This window comes from Phocoena phocoena, chromosome 5 (assembly GCF_963924675.1).
Source record: "Phocoena phocoena chromosome 5, mPhoPho1.1, whole genome shotgun sequence".
NCBI lineage: Eukaryota > Metazoa > Chordata > Mammalia > Artiodactyla > Phocoenidae > Phocoena > Phocoena phocoena.
Window position 1 is genome coordinate 109,731,803 of NC_089223.1, and position 22,782 is coordinate 109,754,584.

Sequence of the window (22,782 nt, forward strand, 5' to 3'; positions counted from 1 at the left end):
AAATCAAGGTGTTCCCAGGGCTGCATTCCTTCCGGAGCTTCTGGGGGAAATCTGTTTCCTTGCCTTTTTTGGGCCTGTCCAGATATTCCAGAATAATCTCCTCATCTCAAAGTCCTTACCCTACTCATATCTGCAAAGTCTCTTTTGCTCTGTAAGGTAACATACAAATTCCAGGGATTAAGACAGGGACATCTTAGAGAGACTATTATTCAACCCACCACATGGATTACCCTGAATAATAGGAAGGTCTAAAGCCCTTTTTCTATTGTGACATAGGAATCCCCTACAGATGGCAAACCTTCATCCTTTAATTTTGGTTTGCTAGATCCGAAAGCAGTCTCTTCTCTCCAACTCAAGAAAGCATTTTAGAATTCAAGGGGCTGAGAGTCACACTGTTATGGGTTGTCCGGAGGCCACTCATAAATATATAAATTCACAAATATCAGTACTTGAACTCGTATTAGTAACATATGACTTATCATATACTACCTTACAATGGACTAGGCACCAAAGCTTAGGATTTCCACTGAAATATATGTTAGAAATTACTAGCATGTATTCAATTTATCCCGACTGTCACAGGTTCTAAAGTGCCGTTTTATACTATTTTCAACAACAAAGATTATTTGGCTTGTGACCATCCTCTGTATTTCAATCTTAAAATATATGCTGCAGGCTCCATCAAGTGCATTTTCCTATTTGCAGCAATCCATTTGTTCTATACTTCATCACTCTTACGTTAAATCCCTAAAGGAGGCTTCATCCAATTGGTCTAATGAGCAGCAGCATTTGACAGAGACGGTAACGCCCCCTTTTCTGTGACAGGTTCTTCACTTGGTTTCTGGGACACCGTATTCTCGTAGTTCTTCTCCAACTCCACCATCTGCTCTTTTTGCATTCTCCTTTGCTGGCTCCCTCTTCATCTCCCCAGGCTTTAAAGTTTGCAGGGCTCTCAGGGCTCAATCTGCAGACCTCTTTTCTTTCCATGTACCCCAGTGGTCCTCAGAGGGGGTGATGATTTTGCCCCCCAGAGGATATAAGGCAATGTCTGGAGACATTTGCACAACTGCAGGAGGACTGGCTACTGGCATCAAGTATGTAGAGGGCCTGGATGCTGCACAGGACAGCTCTTCGCAACAAAGAATTATCCACCCCAAATGTCAACAGTGCCAAGGTTGAGAAACCCTGGGCAAGAGAAATATAAAGAAAGAGATGAAGAAAAGAGAAATCGGAAAACTCAAGAGTGTGTGTTGAAATGTGATACAGCTTCAAAAAACATGTTCATTGCTTAGAATGACATCACTTTTGTTTCACATACGCTCAGGCTGAATTGCTTCAAACCAATTCCAAGCACAGAGTAAATAAACGCCTGGTTTCAAATCAGCAGTTCTATTTAAAATTGAAAATAAGACAAAACGACCAATTTCGAGCAATATTTCCCTTCATTATTCTAGAATTAGGTTCATTTCTGTCTACAATGGAATCATGGTCCAGCTGCCCTGTGAAGCCTGGGGTGATCAATTCTTACAAACTGTATACCTGTTGCGATGCTACCCTTGCCAAGAAGATCACCCAGAATTGCATTTTATAATATCTCTCCAGGCAGCAGAAACGAATAACCTGGAATGAAGAATAGTCACTGCTAATACAGCCCCCTTTTGAAGCAGAATTCCAGTTATTTCCATTCACCCCCTGAGTATAAGAATTCCATGGTTGCCAACCCTTTCCTAGCCCTGGATGGGGAAACGTTGTAAAAATACATTAGACTACCAGGACTTACACCTCTAATACTGATCTTACATGTCCTTAGCCAGTCTCTTCTAAATCATCAAAGTATGACAATTTGATAACAATAAAGGTTTCTGTGACACAAACTTTTTAAACTCTACTTTGTAAATCTCAGAACTATACAAGTAGGTGCTACCATATGCTAAAGGATGCCAATTGTAATGAACAAAATCAGTTGCACTGTTTTCTAAACCTTAGAACAAATTATTGGATTATTTTTATTAGTCACTCTCAGGCCTTTGGTATCCTGCATTTCTGCCATGTTGGGAGACACTGATCCTCTGATGATTGTGTACCAAGCTGAATGAGTCGAACAGGAAGCTGCTCTCTACTATGTGTGTGTCATCAGTTTCTACATGGGGAACCAGAATAAAACCTGCCAGGGTGGCCAACACTGGTTTAGGAGCTTTTAATCTTTATATCTGTGTTCATCATTTCCCACAGAGACTTTCACTTTGCTTTTTTTTTTTTTTTTTTCTTTTCCCACCTTCAATTACAGGATCGAAGCTAGGAACAATGATAAAAATTCCTCTTGAGGAAAATGTTTAATAGAAAAATCTCAAGGTCTATCAAACAAACACAGAAACGAAGAGCACAACTCCCATTTCTCCAGAAAGTGAATTTGTTTCATTTCTAAAGTTTCTCTTTACTACTAGGTTGTGAGACAAGAATGATTTCTTCTTCATTTGCATGGCAGGTGAACCCTGAGACATGTCTAAGGTACGGCTGGGATTTATCAAGCATGGGTTCTGAGAAAAGAGATTCTTTAAATAGCAATGCCCAGAGCACCCTTTTCTTCAACCAGACAGTTTCAGAAGGAAGTAAAAATGCTTAAGGAGAAAGGTGTGTATCTGACTCACGGTTTCTTTGAAAGCCGGAAGGTTAATGTGTCTTCCCATATTCCCAAGGGCATTCCCTTTGGCATTAAGAGGGACTGTGCCCTTGAGATTATTCACGGTGGCATGCACACACTGTGTTAATAGATAGCCATCACTCTGTAAACCTCAGCCTTTGCTTTCACTATTCTCTTTTCTTATTTGTCAAGACCAACTTACTAAGCAACAAGATTTGGGATAAAGAATATTCTTTACTTAGCTATGTTTACACATAAAGGTCCCGCCTGCCCCACTCCCCATAAAAAAGTAAAAAAAAAAAAATAGATGTGACAAGTGTTTATTCAAGATGTATCCTTCAGTCTAAAGCATTTTCCAGCCAATCTGAGAAATTCTAGATGCCTACATGCCTACATGCTACAACAACATTTAAAAGTTTTACTGAGCATCCACAGTAGATCTCTAGTACACGAATTTACTGCTCCACAATAGACACAAAGTTAACACTGGCTTGGAGTGCACATTTGTGCACTGCTCCAGGACACTAAAATAGAATGCTTTTCAATTTGGTCAAAGTAATAATAACTTGTTTAACTGAGAACTTATCGCATTCCAGGCACTGTTCTTAGTGTTTCGAGGACTTGTTATATACAATGTCTCATTTACATTTCAGAGAACCCGTGATCATGCCCATTTTGCAGACCAAGAAACTAAAGAACAAGGTTAAATACCTGTACAGAACCCAGAGATTTTCAGTGACAGTGCTGGGAGTTAAACCCAGGCAGCCAAGTGTCAGCCCTGGCCCTTAATCGCTACACTGGGTTCTTATCCAGAATGTTATACCTTCCCAGTTGGTTCCTTCAGCAATAGTGTATCATCACCTTTCCCAGCTCCCCATCAGTCTTTCTGACATTCACAAACATAAATAATCACTTACTGTTGAAATCTATTGATTCTTCAAGAAAGTATTCCTTTAAGGCATATTCATAAGGCTATTGATTTTAACAGAGAGAAATAAATTGAAGAAGATAAACTAAAAAGCAGTGCCCTTGCTTAAGTGGTCAAAGTCTCCGGAGAATACATCTCAAAAAGCCACTGCATGTTAGAAGCTGACTCCTTTTCCAATCTGATGCTTGCCTACTCTTTTTGTATACTGACAGGCATATTCCCGGGGTCACTTAATGGCTGGGCATACTTTGGCATATTACACAATTTTCCATGTGATTTCTTTGCAATCTTTGACATAGTACACAATTTTCTGCCTTTGTATCTTCCTACTTAGACTGATTTACTGTGTCCTTCTAGCTGTACAAAAGGACTTGCCATATTCCTGTGCTTTCAGATAGTAGAATCTAGTATTGAAAAATTATTGAGGACACGTGTACAAGACTACGTCTAAGAAAATGTAGGCATTAAATCATACAAAGGCAAGTACTTTATATTTTCCAACTACCTTGTTTATTTGAACAGGAACGTCATTAATGTAGGTTATAGGCTCTAGAGAATTTTAACAGATTTGACCATTGTCTTCCAAGCTATGTCTAAATGCTTCCACATGATTCAAATGATCTTACCCCTGACTACTCTGAAATCATGTCTTATAACTTCTCCTGGGACATCCTATGCTACAGCCATACTGTGATTTTCAAAAGACATCACACTGCTTGCCCACCTTGTCTTTCTTTACACATGCCATTCTCACCACTTTGAACGCCCTTCTAACCCATTCTTGTCATTTTGTTGATCTTTGTGAAGATATTCCCTGACTGCTTCTAGGTCAACTGGATTTAACCTTTCCTTCATCACCTCTGTGCTTTCTATACACCTTTTGCCTACATATTATAGCACTTAATTCTTTATATTTCACACATAAATTTACAGGTCTGTAATCCTGAAAGCCAGGAACTGTGTCTTACTCAGTTTTGTACACCCAAGGCCTTATACTACAATGCTGGCCTAAAGTGGGCTCCTGACATATGAATGGATGAATAATATATTGGCTATTTTAAAGATGTTGCATTTTAGAAATACTTTAGAAAAAAAAAAAATATATATATATATATATATTACTGGGAGACTAAAGAAGACAACCAATGCTGAAGTCATCTATGAATCTACGCTTCAAACTCACTTGATTCTAAATCTAAATGGTAAAAATTATATTTTATTATAGTTTTGTTTACCTCAAGAGCTGAAAGAATCCTACAAGTTAGTTTCAATTCTACTGTCATTTTTTAAACCTCTTTTCGGAAATATGGTTCTCTTTCTACTGAGGCAGGCTGCTCTGGGAGTAGTATATTGTAACAAGTACCTGCTCAGAAATACTGGGGAAGCATCATCGAATTTCTTTACTTCTTGCTGCCCAGAGACCCACATATTGCTTTCTCTATGTAATCGTCTGCATAAAATAAGCAAAGACAGAACAGACAAAGTGAGACTGGCACTGTGATAGCATCACTTTCCACCTGATGACTGTACCCTCACCCGCAATCAATAGAATCTTGTTATTTACCGATACATTTCCAGACCGACTCTGAAGGGCCAGGCTTAATCTGAAAGCAAAATAATGCCAACAACAGCATCATACTATTTTGATGATAAATAAATCGTATTAATTTTGATCAGGATTATTACATAAACCAAGAACGCTCTCAGATACTATTTAATGCTATCAATTGGCAATGAGGGAAGTGATAATGCCCGATCCAGGTGAGGATGCAGAAACTCATCTGTTTTGCTGGCCAGAAGGTAAAGTAATATAGCTCTTGAAAAAACAATTTATCAAGAATTCTAAAAGATCCATAGCTTTTAATCCTGCAATTCTACTTCAAGGAGTCTGTTTGAGGCAGAAAATCTTTAATATGGTAAAGGAAAGATCATCTCTACAGTACAACAGTGAAAAAGTAACCAGATCTCTAAGAGTCAGGGATATGCTATCGTATGTCCACTAAAATACTATTACACATTAAAGAGTTACATAAATTTAGAGTTACATAAAGTGTATATGATTTTAATAACTATGGAAGATAAAAGCAGAATGTGGGGGCTTCCCTGGTGGCGCAGTGGTTGAGAATCTGCCTGCCAATGCAGGGGACACGGGTTCGAGCCCTGGTCTGGGAAGATCCCACATGCCGCGGAGCAACTAGGCCCGTGAGCCACAACTACTGAGCCTGCGCGTCTGGAGGCTGTGCTCCTCAACAAGAGGCCGCGATAGTGAGAGGCGTGTGCACTGCGATGAAGAGTGGCCCCCGCTTGCCACAACTAAAGAAAGCCCTCGCACAGAAACGAAGACCCAACACAGCCATAAATAAATAATAAATAAATAAAAATTGCAACCTCCCTTTAAAAAAAAAAGGAAGAGAGGGAATGAGATCTAATCCACAATCTTTAAAAAAAAAAAAAAGCAGAATGTGGTATAATTACATCTTGGAAGAAGAAATACCCTTCACTCCAATTTTAAGTGGTTATTACTGGGTGGCAGGATTATGCATGCTTTTTTTCTCCAATTTACTTTTATGTACTGAATACCTTTTTCTACTAGTTTAATAATGAAAGATGAAAATTTTATATAATAAATATTTAAAAACGTTTTAAATTTTAAAAGTACAAAATGCTAACCAACACACCAAGCATTTTGGTGGTGGTTGCATGATTATATAAAATTACACAAATTTTATTCCATATACTTTTGCACATGTCTTATTGGAAGATACCAGAGTAGTCACCATCATATCTACTGGAGTCACAAAGACCTGGGTTTCAATCCTGGCTGTAAGTCATCATATTGGCTCTGTGATCTTGAGTAAAATACTGTACATCTTATCTGCCTCAGTATCCTCATCAAAAAAGCTGGGAAAGTAACACTGCCTTCTCAGGCTTGTTGTAAATCATCAAAACACTGTACCTGGCAGCATCTGACACACTGTAAGTCCTCAATACATGGTACCTAATACAATTGCTTATTATCGGGGGGAAAAATAGATGTTTGGGGCTTCCCTGGTGGCACAGTGGTTGAGAATCTGCCTGCTAATGCAGGGGACGCGGGTTCGAGCCCTGGTCTGGGGAGATCCCACATGCTGCGGAGCAGCTAGGCCCGTGAGCCACAACTACTGAGCCTGCGCGTCCAGAGCCTGTGCTCGGCAACAAGAGAGGCCGCCATAGTGAGAGGCCCGCGCACCGCGATGAAGAGTGGCCCCCGCTTGCCACAACCAGAAAAAGCTCTCGCACAGAAACGAAGACCCAACACAGCAAAAATAAATAAATTAATAAACTCCTACCCCCAACATCTTCTTAAAAAAATAAAAATAGATGTTATAAGAGACTCAAACGCCAAAAATCAGGCTGGTTGAGTCTCTATGGCCAAAAGCATTTCAAGTCCTGTTTAGTCATTTTAAAGGTATACATACCAGACCATCTGTGAATTTGATATTAGCCTTTTGTGAGTACTTTGAAAATAATAAATAAGCAAAACTGCACTATCCAAGTTTGTAATATACAAGAGCTTTTATGAAAACACATCATTTAGATATCTCAGCTTGAGTATGAAGAGCGGTTACATTGTGAAACAATGATCTGAACACTTTATTCTTAAAAAAAGTCCTAGACAGGACACAGGACATAAGTTTCTTAGATGGCACACACAGGTCACTCTTGAACTGAGCTGAAAAGTACTGGTCCACCTAAAAGTATGTTTAGAAATAATAATTAAAAACGGCTATAAATAAGCCTTCTAAATTAGGTATTTGTTTGTTGTTGTTTTTTTTTTTTTTTTTTAGGTGGAAAGGAAAGTTTGCTTTATTTCAGATGCCTGCAACTAGAGGGAGTGGTGTGGTAAATTAGGTATTTCTAAAAGAAAAATTTTTTAATGTTATGGAAGATATGCTTTTTTTTTTCTGACCTATTTATAGTAGGAAGAAAAAGCAGATCCTTTTATAGTCATTTAATTACTAGGCTACCAGTAAAGAGTTGAATTTGACCATTTGGCTGATTTACACTGCAGTTAAAAGGCCCATGGAATGTTAGGATATTAATATTGTACAATGCTCGTTCTTTGCACAACTTACAGTATTTTCACAATAAAAAATGTTGATTGCAGCAAGTCTGAGCTGAGATCAGTTGGCCATGCAGCCTCACAGGTGGATATAACAATGCTGTATTGTGAGGTTGCTTCTGCCTTGGTGGTGAGAGGCGAAAGCAAACCTGGCCGTAAGGTAAAGTTCTGATCTAACCCAGATTTGTAAAACTGGCATCATTTCTTGGAAGTCAGCAGACATTCAAAGGATAACCGCAGGATACAGACAGGGCACAATCTGATTATTCCAAACCAGTTACTGGCCAAGAATCGTCCCTCAATTCTACACACCTGGCATTGGGTGACCCTGACTGATCACGAGCAAATATCTATCAGCTATTTGACCTCTGGTGCATCGTCTGCTTTGGGTCAGCAACAGCTGATGATCCTAGGTAATTGGTTTTCAACTTCTAATCCTGCCTTTCACCCATAACTTCCCTTAGAGCTTTATACAAAAAGGGAGCACCCAAGGGAGTCTACCCGTACGTCAAAAAGGACTGAAATTATGAAAGGGCTTTGAGAGGCTCCTTTTCTCATCAGTATCTGCCTCATTTGGCTCCTACTGGCTGCTTGGGGCAGGGAAGTGAGCAGCTGGGCTAGAATTCCACTCATCAGAACAGTCGAGGGGCAGAGACTGGACTAGCAGTTCTCAGTACAAAGTAGCTCCAATAAGAAGATTTTTCACCTCAAGAGCGGCATGTGATGCCAAAATCTAATCTCTATTTTTAGAGTTAAATCTTTCTCCCACCTACAAACTCTTTGAGTAGGTCCATTGTGAGGTCTATCAGTCTATAATATTCTCATTAAAGAAGCGGCACGCATATGACCATGGGCAAAACAGCCTTGCCTGACTGTACATGGGTGGGCACTGAGATCAAGAATTCTTATCCGTAACTGCATATGATAAAGCAAAAAAGCAGAGGTTTGGGCTTTCCTGGTGGCGTAGTGGTTGAGAGTCCGCCTGCCGATGCAGGGGACACGGGTTCGTGCCCCGGTCCGGGAGGATCCCACATGCCGCGGAGCGGCTGGGCCTGTGAGCCATGGCCGCTGAGCCTGCGCTCCGCAACGGGAGAGGCCACAACAGTGAGAGGCCCGCGTACCGCAAAAAAAAAAAAAAAAAAAAAAAAAAGCAGAGGTTTTACCTAAATGATACCAATATGATGAATCCTTTTTTTTCTCATTAATTTGATGAATTTTAGGGGGGTAAATTGACTGAATCTAACAATTTATGTCATATATTCACTGAAATTTATATGGCATATGTTCACTGAAAACTTATGTCTGGTCTTAATAGCTTCTCCAAGGAAGAAAAGTTGTACATTTTGACAGCACAAATAACCTCACAGAAAAAGAAATTTTCCATATTCTTTTCCGACTCCAGTTGGAACTCCTGATTATTCGTTCAAGAAGTACTAATCAAGCACCTACCGTGTACCAAGCACAGCTCTAGGCTCTGGGAATACATCAATGAACAAAACAGACAAAAAAGCCTGTACTCATGGAGGTTACACATCTGGAGACAGACAATAAAAAAGAAAATAAATAATAAGATACGTTACAAGATTATACATATGATGGAAAGAAGAGAAAGTAAAGCAGTGTGAGGGGAAAATAAGGCGGGAAGTGAGGGACAGACCACAATTTAAATAAGGTGGCCAGGGCAGACACACTGAGTAGGTGAATTTGAGCAAAAGACTTATGGTAAGGGAGTGAACCCCTCTGGAAAAAGCTAGGCAGAGAAAAGGCAGAGAAAAATAACACGGGCAAGAACTGTCTTCTGTGTTTACAATGACCAGGTTCTGCTAATTTTGCCTTTGGAAATTTCAGTATACTGAGATATCCTTTGAGCATGTATCTCTAAGTGTATATCTGAACAACAATTCTGCTTTTTTCAGTAAGTTTTCATCTATTGATAAATACAGCTATGTTTGCATAGTCATAAATATCATTCAGGAAGAATGAGCATAAAAGTATCTAGACTATGGTAAAGAAAGTTTATTAATCTGTATAAGCAAACAACATTTTATTTAGGGGGTAATTATAATTGTAAATCTGAGTTCCTAAGAAATCCCCAAACTTCTCAGTTTCTGATCTTTTGTGAATTAAGTTAGTCTGTAGACAAAGATTATGAGGTACCACGGTAGAATCTTACATTAAGACAGATCTAAAGTAGCTTGACACTAGAGGTGAATTTATTTAATCTTTCTCATAAAGAAGATGTGTAGCGTTCTTTCGGGATTTCCTCCTGCAAACCCAAACCTGAATATACAAAATCAAAAGCTGGTTCTTCAAAAAATTGACAGGATTATTCCCAACTAGAGACAGAATTTGATTTTCTACAAGCACATTAATTCTGCTTCACTGGCAAACTGGTTTTAGGTCCAAGTGGCAAGAAAAGGGATAATCATTCCTGACAAGGACAAGGAAATACGTTTTCCATTTTTTTCCTGAGTCAGCAGGGGGATGATGTAGGACACAAGTGACTTTTTAATGTGTAGTTCTCTAAATATACATATAAGAAGCAAAGGCCAATGGTACTGTGGAAATCAAAACTTTAGAAAAAGAGGCAAATAAAATGAATAAAATATGACTTTAAAACTAAAAAAGGAACTAAGCGAATTTCTTTTAAAATACACTGTAGCAACTATCTATTTCCATTAAAAAAAGAAAAAATTAGGCCTTATATTCCAGAGCTTAAGTGAGTTGCAATTAGGTTTTAAATTTTCGACCAAGTAATAACGCTATATACACTATAACCTAATCCCAATTTTAGGAAGTTATCATAACACTCCAAATATAAGGTATAGCCGTTTCTTTAAAGGCCAAAAACTTACTTTAAAAAACACTCTGTATTTCCCTAGTTCATCCTTTCTAATGTCGCAAAACATATCTTCACATCCTTACAGAACTCAGATCTCTCTCTGCCTGTGAAATGAAAGGCCAAAACTATATTAATATATATAAAGAAAGGGGTGGATAAAAATTAATTTTCTTTATTTACATTTTATTAAAAAGTTACATCGAGGGCTTCCCTGGTGGCGCAGTGGTTGAGAATCTACCTGCCAATGCAGGGGACACAGGTTCGAGCCCCGGTCTGGGAAGATCCCACATGCCGCGGAGCGACTGGGCCCGTGAGCCACAACTACTGAGCCTGCGCGTCTGGAGCCTGTGCTCCGCAACGAGAGAGGCCGCGATAGTGAGAGGCCCGCGCACTGCGATGAAGAGTGGCCCCTGCTTGCCACAACTGGAGAAAGCCCTCGCACAGAAACGAAGACCCAACACAGCCATAAATAAATAAATAATTTAAAAAAAAAAAGTTACATCGAGATGGTTGATTTACAGGTAAGTTTTATTTTCCACTTGTGTCTATGCAACACATATTTTAAAAGAGGATATATTTATTATTTTAATTAAAAAATAAAAATATAAGTTTTAATTTGAGTGAGAAAAGAGAGCTAGAGATTGGGAGTGAGAATTAGAGATTGAGGAAAACCTGCTAAAATGACAGTCATAAACAAAAAATGTCAGATCCTAGTCTGAGTTGGGAGGGAGCAGGGCAGACTGAAAAAAGGGAGGGAGGCGGTGCTTCTTATGGCTGCAGATTCCCGCCTCCCTAATCTTCTGAATCTAGAAGAGTCCTGTGGTCTGAATGTCTGTGTTCCCTTTACAATTCATGTTGAAATCCTAACCTCCACTGTGGTATGATAGGAGGTGGGGTCTGTGGGAGGTGATTAGGTCATGAGGGCAGACAATCTCCTGAATGGAATTAGTGCCCTTATAAAGGAAACCTCCGTGTGAAGTTAAAGAGAGAACACGACCTTCTAGGGAGCAGGCCCTTTCCCGACACTGAGTCTGCTGGTGTCTTGATCTTGGACTTTCCAGACTCCAGAATTGTGAGAAAACGTCGTTACTTAAGCGACTCAGTCTGTGGTATTTTGTTATAGCAGCCTGAACAGACTAAGAACAAAGAGTAACCCTAAAAGTCTGCACTTCAGTACGACTCTTACAAGACTTTTAGACTTGAGCTCAATCTATGTCAAGATCATCACGATTATTGAGCTCCCTGTCTTCAGCCACCACCATCCCTCCGGGTTCTTTGATTCCCTGCCTCAAAGATAACATAACTGTAAGGCACATCAAAATCAATTATATCCTACAAGCAAATAAAAAACTTCTGGCTAATATCATATTTACAAAAAAAATATCAGTGCATTACAACTAGCAAAGACTTTGACAAGAGAGGAAAACTGAAAGAAAGGAAGAGTGGCAGGCAACCTCCTGTACTCTGCATTAAGAACAGAGACACGACATTGCACTGTAGCTGCTCTAGGACTCTGAGGGTGAGAAGGTAAGCCTACATCTCACTAAGCTTCTCAAGATTCTCATTTATGTGAGCATTTAACAAACACATTAATCTAAAATTCTTTGCCCTTTAACCAGAAAACTGAAACCTAGGAACTTTTCTTCTTAAGTAATAAGCTACTTCAGTTGAAAGATATACTTTTTCAGGAATTGCTTGGAGGATGATAGTTTAGTCTAATAACAGAGATCAAAGATATTTATTTACCTCCTAATTAATAAAAATTTACAAAGCCTTTTGGCTTACGGTACCAAATTTTGCTGAATTTGTACTGCTAAGAGTTTCTCTGGGCTAAGAGTAAGGAGAGTTCTGATTCATTCTTTCATACTGCAACTCAATAAATATTTATTAAGCACTGGCAACGTGCAAGGCATTGAGGAGAGTTAACAAAATAGACACACTCCCTGGTTCCTTGGAGACTTCAAAGTCTTTGGGGGGTAATAGACAAGTGTATGGGAAAGTGGAGGAATAAGATCATAAGGAAACACTCCAATAATACTATGGATGCACCCTCACCCAGATTTAGACAAGATGAGTAAGTGGGAATAACATGGGCAGAGACCAAAGCAAGAGAGAGAGAGAGCACATTCAAATAACTATAAGGAATCTAGTGTGTTTGACCTTCAGATCCCAAGAGTAGGTTTTGAGAGTTTTGAGCTGATGGTCCAAGATAGGTGGAAGCAAGATTATGAGGGCTCCTATAGACTATGTTAAGACATTTCTTTTTAATCCTAAGAGCAATAGGAAGCCACTGAAGCATTTAAATGAATGAAGTCAACATGCTTTTGCTTGTGATATACAGAGGTTGCTCACTGGTAAGATCAAAGCAGGAGATTGAGAGTAGCACAGGTTTTAGATAAGGGCAGGGCCTGGAGCTGAAGACAAGGCAGGCACGTGCAATGTGGATACAGGAAGTCCCCAGTCTGAACATTCTTAGGTGGGGAGTCATTTCATAGGAACTGATCACATGATCTAATGTTCAATGTATGGGTGTTATGAGGTTAGTCAGGTGATTTCTGCAAATTACTTTCACTCTACCCATCTGTGAGTATAGGGAATGCAGCAAAGTGTAATATTTCCTCATGGTTTTGGTGCTTATCGTGATCTTAGCTATAAAATTACGCTCCCTCCTGTGTCAACCAGTGGTGTGCAATAATGTCAGTTTCAGGACTAGGAAAACATTCACCCATTTTCCCAACCAACAGGGCAGAACTTGTAAAGTTCTAAGTTCCCGTGGAACACACTTATGAAGATCCAATAAGTATGTGAGTGATTACCAAGATTTTACGTTATGAATTTTACATTCATGCCTCAAAGGTAAAATAAACCTTTTTAAAGTACAGGTTTATCTTGCTCTGTACAACAGATTTACTCCCAGAAAGTTGTGTATAAATTGTTTTAAACTAAAGTGTATTTTGAGAAAGTTTGGGGAGCGTCCCTACTGAAGAGAAATTTAATGAGTACTTGTAAAGATCGAATCTTGTTATTGTATTGTATGTATTCTCAGGTGAGGCACATCTAGACTGGATTGCTTTCCCTTCTCACCACATGAGAGGAGTGTACCCAGAGTCATCACCTGGAAAGTCCCTGAGTCTCTCAAGAGATGGCACAACACCAGGGCAAACATTATAGCAAGCGATGTGCTCCATAGATGTCCTTCGGTTGGAACCCTAGTTTCAATGGACTGGATCCTTAGGGAAGCTGTCTGAGGATGGCGGTATGACTGAACTGCCAATCACAATGCCCTTCTCCCTGGCTCCCTTCCAGCAATTGGTCTGGGGGTAGTCATGTGATAGAGTTCTGGCAATGATGCATAAGCTGAAGTGGCCAGATGGGACTTCTGGGGAAGCTTGCTTGATTTAGCTGACACACCCTTTGGAGTTTTGCTCCTTTGCACTTCTCTTTCCTGCCTTGTCACAGACTGGATGCCTGGTGGCAGCCATCTCATAGCCACGAGAGAGAAAGCCAGCAGCACAGAAAGATGAAATGAGCTTGGTTTCCAGATGGCATCACTGGGCTGCTTCATCAACTCTAGATTGCATGCTCCGGACTTTTGTTGAATGAAACAACGAAATCTCCATACTTAATTAAGGTTCTATCTGTTAATTTTTCTGTTAGTTCGCAACATACTCTTAATGAATATTCTGAATTTCTACTCAAACTTCTCTGAACACAACGTACCAAGTTCTTTGCTACTGAAATACAAGGCATGCAGCGATTTAATAATGTGGGTGGCAACAAGCAAGCCATTACCTCTAAAATGTAAATGTTTATATAGTGACATGTGTAGAGGCTCCTTCTATAAAAGACGCTAGGCTACCTGATCTATTGTGTTGTTACCAAAAAACAGCAGGAAAACAGGAAAACAAAACCCCAAAACTCCCTACATCCTGCCCAGGCATTTTGGCCACAATTACTCTCACTTAGTTGAGCTTGATTGGTCAAGTACTAAACATGACTGAGCCCTGAATGCTAAAGCAGGAGCAACACTCTGGTCCAAGAGAATAACTGTCCAGAAAAACAAAAGGATAAAATGCTTTGTAGACAATTTTGGGCAAATTAAAGTTACACAATAATAAGCACTGCACAAACCGGACAAAAGCACTCGCCACCAGGGACGGGACAGTTCTCTTTAAGCAAACATGTGGGCTAAAGTTCACAACAGCTATCCTTATTCAAAGGTGCAACCTGTCTGGCAGGCTCCAGGATTTTCAGGCTAGTTTATACGCACACGAATATAAATCCTTGCAGGATATCAAAGACAGCAAAGTTACATTTGTGCACGAGCGCGTATTTATATTGGCACTTAAATGCATATAAACATCGGTAAGTACATATTTCTATGCAAGGGGATAGTTGGTGAGTTTAAAGATCACTAGAGACTTCTCACTCCCACTCGTATATAGAAGTTCCGGCTGCACTGTTTTTTACTTTCTTCGTACATAAATAATCTTCTATAGTTGAGGAAGACTCCTGAGCAATAATTTTATATTATGTGTAGGGGCTACACCTTGGACATTGAACTGAAAATGATGAAACACATCAAGTATCTGCCACAATGATTTTCAAATTCCTGTAAGCCATCTGGAGCTATGCCCAGTGATTTGAATTTGCACAGAGAAAAACTGAGTTCCAGAGAGGTGAGGCCAAGTGCTCACCGAAAGAACAAGAAGAGGCATCAGGGCTGCTTAAATCTAGTTGTGTGGATTATTTAATTTGAACTGTTCAAATTGTTTATTAAAGTGTTTAGAATTGGCCACAGGACTTCCAAATCCCCAGTTCATTTTATGACATAGAGGCAAACTTTTCTCTAGGAAATTAAATGGTCTTCTATAAACAGGAGGAGTATTGATAGAAGTATCAGCAACAAATCCAAGTTATGCAGTGTGTGTGAATTCAAAAATAAGCTCAAAGGCTCCAGGTGATTTGTTTACTTAAATATATTGGTTGAATATGTATACTCATAAAAATTACCTGGGGAGTCTGTTTAAAAATACCCAGAAATTCTGATTTTCTGGGTCCTATGGGGGAGGGGAGGGCCTAAGAACATGAGTGTTGACAATGGCTAAATGATTCTGACACAGGAAGGCCTGCGGGTCCCACTTTGAAAAACACTGGTCTGTGCTGTTCTAGATGCCAGAGACACATATCTCAGACTGCTCAGTCTAGTGAGAGAGACGAGGAAACAATTTTACAATGCCTTCCAAACATTCAGAGGGATGTGAAGAGGACAGAAGAAGGCATAAAAAAGGAGGGCAGAAGTGAAACTAAACTCTCTTGCAGAACGAACCAGTTTTCAAAGAGCAGAACAGCTAAAGAACAGGAGAAAAAGTGCTCGGGCAGGAAGCGCGGCGGGGACCAGCATTCAGTGGGGCATGTTGGAAACTGAACAAGGAGTTTGGACCGACCAGGGCACCAGAGGAGGAGGGAATGAGGTTGGAGGATTAGGAGGTAGTATCCTGAATGACTTTTCTACCTACATGCGACTAGTTTGAACTTTTGATTCTGAAGGCACAGGGGGCCACTGAGGGTTGAAGCAGGAGGGGCAGAGTTAGATAAGATTTCTAGAAAGTCCGCCCAGCCATGGTCACATGGAGGACACCTGGGGGAATGGAAGCTGATGGGCAGAGATGCCAGGTAACTGCAATTCTCGTCATGAGAAGAAGCCAGGACTGGTGAAGATGGATAGGCGAACGCCATTTGGAAGATGGTAGCCCATCAGAGTAATCATTCCCTACGTGAATTGAAATGAATTCAGCAGAGAAGGTAGAACAGACAGGTCTTAGCAACTAATTTAATGTGGGGAGAAAGGCAAAAGGGAGAGTAGGTGGTGGTTCTCAGGTTTCTGGTTTGTCTGACCCGGTAGCTGGTGTTAGCTTTGTGGGTGGGGAGTAAAGAAGTGGTATTCTAGTATTTAGTTAATAGTTAATAAGAATGTGTGACTTACTGGTAGAGATTGAAAGAGACACATAGGGGCTTCCCTGGTGGTGCAGTCGTTGAGAATCCATCTGTCAGTGCAGGGAACACGGGTTCGAGCCCCGGTCCGGGAAGATCCCACATGCCACGGAGCAACTGAGCCCGTGAGCCACAACTACTGAGCCCACGAGCCACAACTACTGAAGCCTGTGTGCCTAGAGCCCGTGCTCTGCAACAAGAGAAGCCACCACGATGAGAGGCCCGCGCACCACAACGAAGAATAGCCCCCGCTCCCGCAACTAGAGAAAGCCCGTTGCACAGCAACAAAGGTGCAGCAACAAAGACCCAACACAGCCAACAATAAACAAATAAATAAATTTTTAAAAAAGAGAAAGAAAGAGACACATAGGGCGTGGGACTTAGAAATGCTGCGCTGGGAAGTCATCCACATTTGCATGGTGATGGCTGAAGTCAGGAACCTGGATGAGGTCATCCAGGGGGAATATTCTGAGGATCAGGGAAGAACCTAACTGGGAGGGAGGTATCACCACTTAAGGGGAAGGTGAAAAACAAGCAGGAAAGAATGAGAAGAGACAACCAAAAGGTAAGAGGAAAACCAAGGAGTGGCATGGAAAAAAGGTCAAAGCAAAGAGAGGGTCGAGTGTCACCAAGCATTCAAGTCAGATAAGTGCTGATAAAGAGTGTTCCATTGTGACCTGAAGTGGCCTTTGGGCTGCCTCCTCTGTACATGGTTCATTCATTTCTTCAAATATTTACTGAGGTCCCCTGGGTGCCAGGTGCTGTACAGATAAACCTCAAACCTCAAGGACAGCCTCATCCCACTTTGAAAGCACAGCAAAAGCATTTCCATTTCCTTACAAATGTTACACTCTTTTAGACGTGAACAGGAATTGAATTTGTATGCAAAGCACTGGGTGATATCGCACTTGGGCAAACAGCGAGGAGAGGAGGTGGGGTGAGATGCTTTAGGAAGATGGGGCTTAGAGAATGACAGGAGTCTGAGATGAAAGTGGGGACGGGGAGAAAAGGTGTGGCAGCATCACCTCCTCATCCTCTGACCTGTTATTTTGTTTAACCCTTGACTTAGCTCCAACGTCTGCCTGGGGAGCAAAGTCCTATGCTGAAGAGAAGCAGTTATTTCCCCAATATACTCTTTTGGTATTGAAAGAAGAAAATTAAGATAAAAGAGTTAAACTCACCAAATGAAACTAAAATGTTTCTGGGCTCTGACTACACTTTTGAAACCTCCTCTTATACTCATTTAGCATAGTTACTTTCTTTTTTTTTTTTTTAAATAGAACAAGTCTTTTAGGGTTTTTTTTTTATTATTACTCATAAAAGCTTTTTTTTTTTTAAAGCTTTCTGACTCTGCGCTTGTACCTTTCACACTTTGACCAGGATCTTCTGCTCCTCATTAAGGAAAGTGAGCTTGATCCTGTCACAGACCCATTTAGCACACATGGACCCACCACAGGCCTTGCTGACATGTTTTTTCACTTTAGGTAACCTCCTGAGAACTTTAGATCTCATGGCATGAACTTCTCAGCACATATCACATACAGATTTTGGTGCTTTTCCCGACCTTCTTGGTATAAAAGCAAGTAGTTCTACTACCAGGGGTTCAAGACAGCCTATTTTTGTTAGAGGCTTTATTGCATGATACCCTACGATGGTGTGTCAAACTCAGGACCATGTGGAACGCCTCTAAACAGCGTTCCTGGAAGGGCTTCCATTTCTTAGAATTACTCTGAAAACTTAACGTCTAAACCTCCAAAACAAGTTATTAGGAAGCCTGTTTTTATACTTTTAGAAACTTAGAGCTGATACTATCCATACTTTAGCAGAGTAAAGCCTATGATTATTTCAGTTATCCATTCACTTGTTCAATAAATACTGACTGAGTTCTTGCTAAAGATTCTAAGTGTCAAAAAAGATGAAGGCCTTGAGCTCACGAAGCCTACATTCCAGAGGCAGACAGAAACTAACTGGAGGCTCTATAGCGTATCTACAGTCATAGTGATATGTTTTCAGGTGCAAAATTAAAGCACAGCAAGGGGGCCAGGAGTGACAGGACTCCATCAGCTATGGTGGGCAGGGAAGGCCTCCTATATATTGAATAGAAATATATGAAAATAAAATATTTGAAACAATTAGAATATATTTGCCTGCACAATTGGTATCTGCTTCTGATCCCCACAATATAGTCCTTCCTTCAGGACTCCATCGCTGAGATCTACCAGTTGCAAAACCCCATTTTAAGCACAGTGGGGAATAGAAGCATTACACCCCTTCCTGCCCTCAGAGTCTACTAACTAGTCGTGACTATCACACATGAAAGAACACGGTCAGTCATAATCAAGTCATAAAAAGAATCGTGCTAAGAATTGTGCTGATGGAGGGATGACAAGGCTGTAAGAGAACATGGCTTCTGGTAGGACTTAACACCACGGCAGGATAGGGAACAGGGGAGACTAGGAATGTGACATTCCAGAATGAAGGAACAGTGTGAAACATGGGCTAGAGTTTATCCGGAGAGTAAGGATTATTCCAGTTTGGTAAATGTGTTCGACATTTGAAAGTGATGATGAAACCAAGCAGGAACCCGTGGGGCCCTCCTGGGGCACAAAAGCCTTTCCAGGTCCCCCATTTCTTATTTGCAGGATAAAGGCTTCAGCCTCCTAGACCTCCCCTAAGTTCCAAAGGGCAGAGCAAATGGCTACCAGTCAGGGAAATACGGAATGCAGAAAAAAGGAGGAATAATCAAGAAACTACAGTGCAACAATTAAAGCAGGACACTGGTTCTACCTCAAGGGATATACATAACAATATCTTTGAGTTCTTCTGCAGGAACTAAGGCCTCGCCTCAGGTGGAAGACAGTAACTTCGGGCTGAGCATAAGACTCCTAGACCACCCCCATTACCTCGCCATCAGCCAATTATTAGAAAGTCACATACCCTGCATCCCTCCCCTCAAATTTTGCCTGTAAAAACTCTTCTCCCCAAAACATCAGGGAATTCAGATTTTTTGAGCACAAGCCACCTGTTCTCCTTGCTTGGCCCTGCAACAAACCTTTCTCTTTTCCAAACTGCAATGTTTGGGTTCCTTTGGCCTTACCGTGCATCGGGCACACAAACCTGTGTTCGGTAACAGTGACGTGGGAAATAAGGCAGTAGAGGAAGTTCGGGGACAGAACTGAGCAGGGCCTTGAATTCCAGGCTAAACATGTAAGGTCTTCCCTTTTTTTTTTTTGTACTCATGAATAGACCAGGAAAATAGAACCCAGGACACTCCTTTATTATGTGGATATACAACTGGGTGAAAATGAGATAATCACCTTAAGGCTATCAAGGAAGTCACTGAAGATAATCTGAGGATGCCAAACAAATGAGATGTTTGAACTTGACCAGAGTCCAGGTTACTTAGGACTCTTCAGGCACTGTGCTAAAAACTTGACGCAGATCTCTCCTTCAATATTCACACCAGATACACTAGGTGTGTGCACCACCCCTACCGACAGGTGAGGGAGCTCAGCCAGGTGAAATAACTAACTTGCCCAAGGTTGCATGACTAGTAAGCAGTGGTGTTCTGGGATCAAATTGGCCTCACTCCAAAGCCAAGGTCAACATCATGGAGGCCAAAAATTGTAACCGAATTAGCAAATCTGAGGAGTCGGAAACACATGTAATGAACCTCAGTAATAAGCGTAGTTTAGGGTAGCAGGGTAGTAGCCTAGGGAGTAAGGGAAGGCACTAAAAATTAAAAAGTTAAAAATGGATAAACTCAGCAGCAGATAAAGGCTTTATTGGAAAAGAAGCCAACAAGTGGAGGGACCGCAGCAGAGCACGCTCTTCTCTTCCTGCCCCTTCCCTTCCTCTCCCTCCTCTTCTTGTAATTCACCTCAGTCAAGGTCACCTGGAAGAACCCTAAAGTAATCCTCCTATCCTCAGCACAGGTCTGATCCCCACCAGGCACCAGAGACAATTTAATCTTTCGAGAAGATCCTCAAAGATGAGCAAAAGGTCAACATATTAGATCTGTTTAGAATTATCAAAGGAACCAGGAAGAGAGAAAGCTGACCATAATTTGGAGTGAGGTTTTCAAAGAATTAACCTCTACCTTCATTAATACCACAAGAAGAACTTCAATTAGATGTAACTCAGTAAGCCTAGTTGAAAAATGAATTTTTCTTCTAAACTTGGATATGGGGCTAGGATATTAATCAATATATATTGATTAATGATTATATGTATGATTAAATCTGGGTTCATATGAAAGATATTTATAGTGGGTTTTTTTTTTGTTTAAAGTATAATTTCCACGTTATTGTCTTTCCAGGGAACAGTATTTTAGTCTTTAAGGACTTAGCTCCTTACATGGGCTTTGGTGGAGGTCGTGGGGCAGCACCGGCAGGTCTAAATCGGGGTGGAGGTGTTCGGTCCTTCGGGGCTTCCCGAGAACGATTCCTGGCTACCTTGCTGTGAATGGCACAACTGACGCAATAATGCAGTTTCACATACAGCTTGGGAAGCACACAGGCGTCGAAAACACTCGCTTTGGAAATGTGCCTGACGGCTGCGGCCTCTAGGATGTTACGAATGACGAACTTCTTAATGGTCTTACCCTTGGGCACGCATCGGGCACAGTTAGTACAGCGAACAGGCTGCACGTGGCCGCGGCCCTTTTTGACACGACCATTATTCCTTCTTTTCTTGGTCATCTTGGAAGCGAGGCGAAAGAGGCTATAGTGGGTTTCTTAAAGCAGTGATCGCGGAGACTGCACGTTCACAGACTGAGATGTACACATCATAGGATTCTAGTTATTTGAAATTCTAAGTGTTATTTTGGTCTCAAATTTCTATATAGGTATCTCAAATTCCCATTTCACTTTTTGACAGGTCATGAATGCCCTCAGATGTTTCCTCTGGAGCTAGGAATCCTGCATTAGGAATAGACACATAGCTATAATACCTTGAGTTTCATATTTAAGTTCAATCGATTGTAAAGTGAAAGGCTGTGCTGATAGTTTTGGGTAGAATTCCCACAACAATAGGTTTGTCTTTAATAAAATGTTTGCTTTATACTGAATGCCTTATTGAAGACATTAGGAATGTGCAAGTGAAATAGGAGGAAGGAAGCCGGGCACAACCTTTAAAAGAACGACATAGCCACTGAGGATACGACATAAACTGGTTAGAACCGATTATATCCAAGATTCAACTTCCAGTAGACCTTGAGCCTCCCTATGCACTCATAATACATTAGCATGCTGAATGACACACCCACAGGCACCACGACAGCTCCAAGTGTGAACATAAAAGGTCAAAAAGTGGGCAGTGGCCCAATTCCTGGAAATCTCCACCTCTTCCCTAAAATTGTTGGAATAATCCTCCCATTCATTAGCCTATCAAATTAACCAGCCCATATTTCGAGGCCTCTCACCTTCTGAGATGGCCCACACTCTGTCTGTGAAATGTGTTTCTCCCAGGGCCATTCTGGAATGTGTATCTCTCTAAATAAACACTTCTCACCTATCACTTTGTCTCTCACTGAGTTCTTTCCACAAGGAGACATAAAGAACCTAAGCTTCATTAAGTCTTGAGATCAGGTGTGTGATCTCAATGAAAAGACGGTGGGTTCAAGGCCCAATCTGAGTTATGTGGCTTCATAAGTAGTAATAAGGAAAGTTTGTCCTGCCATAAACAAAGCTAGGACTGATTATGTATGCCATTGACTGACAGATACACTCACTTAAATTAAGAGCAATCATTACTTCCTCAAACTGAATGAAAGACTGGAGATGCAGTCTTACCCATCAGTTTGCAGCTTGGCACACGGGATCTTAGTTCCCTGACCTTGGACACCAGGGAGACCAGGGATCAAACCTGTGACCCTTGCAGTGCAAGCACAGAGTATTAAACACTGGACCACCAGGGAGGTCCTGTGAATATTTCCTTATTTACCCAGAGTAACTAATTCTGCAGGATCTGCCAGCTACCTCTAATTACACCAGCTTCACCCAATAACCACACCGAACTCTACTCTCTGAATAGCATTCTTTTATCCTCTGACTAGCTGACTAAAGGTCAACTGTACTTTTCTGAGTTTCCTATCACCTTTGTGTTTCAGTTTCTCAAATGTTAGTTCATTTGTAAAACTGCTGTTTGAGGCTAAATTAACAAAATTAGCAGCTAAATAACGACCACACCCTGCCTACCTATGCCCTAATAGAGAGCACAGAGATAAGCTGGGAGGGGATGGTAAAGAAAAGTTGGGAAGAGAGAAGAAACAGAGG

General features: G+C 40.9%; 1 protein-coding gene and 2 pseudogenes across 2 annotated transcripts in view; all 3 read right to left on the reverse strand.

The window, feature by feature from the left end:
* ELOVL6 (ELOVL fatty acid elongase 6) overlaps positions 1-22,782 on the reverse strand; it is a 135,588-nt gene that overhangs the window by 65,107 nt on the left and 47,699 nt on the right. The window lies entirely within an intron of this gene.
* LOC136123736 (large ribosomal subunit protein eL34-like) lies at positions 17,822-18,206 on the reverse strand (annotated as a pseudogene).
* On the reverse strand, positions 20,860-21,207 carry LOC136123612 (small ribosomal subunit protein eS26 pseudogene; annotated as a pseudogene).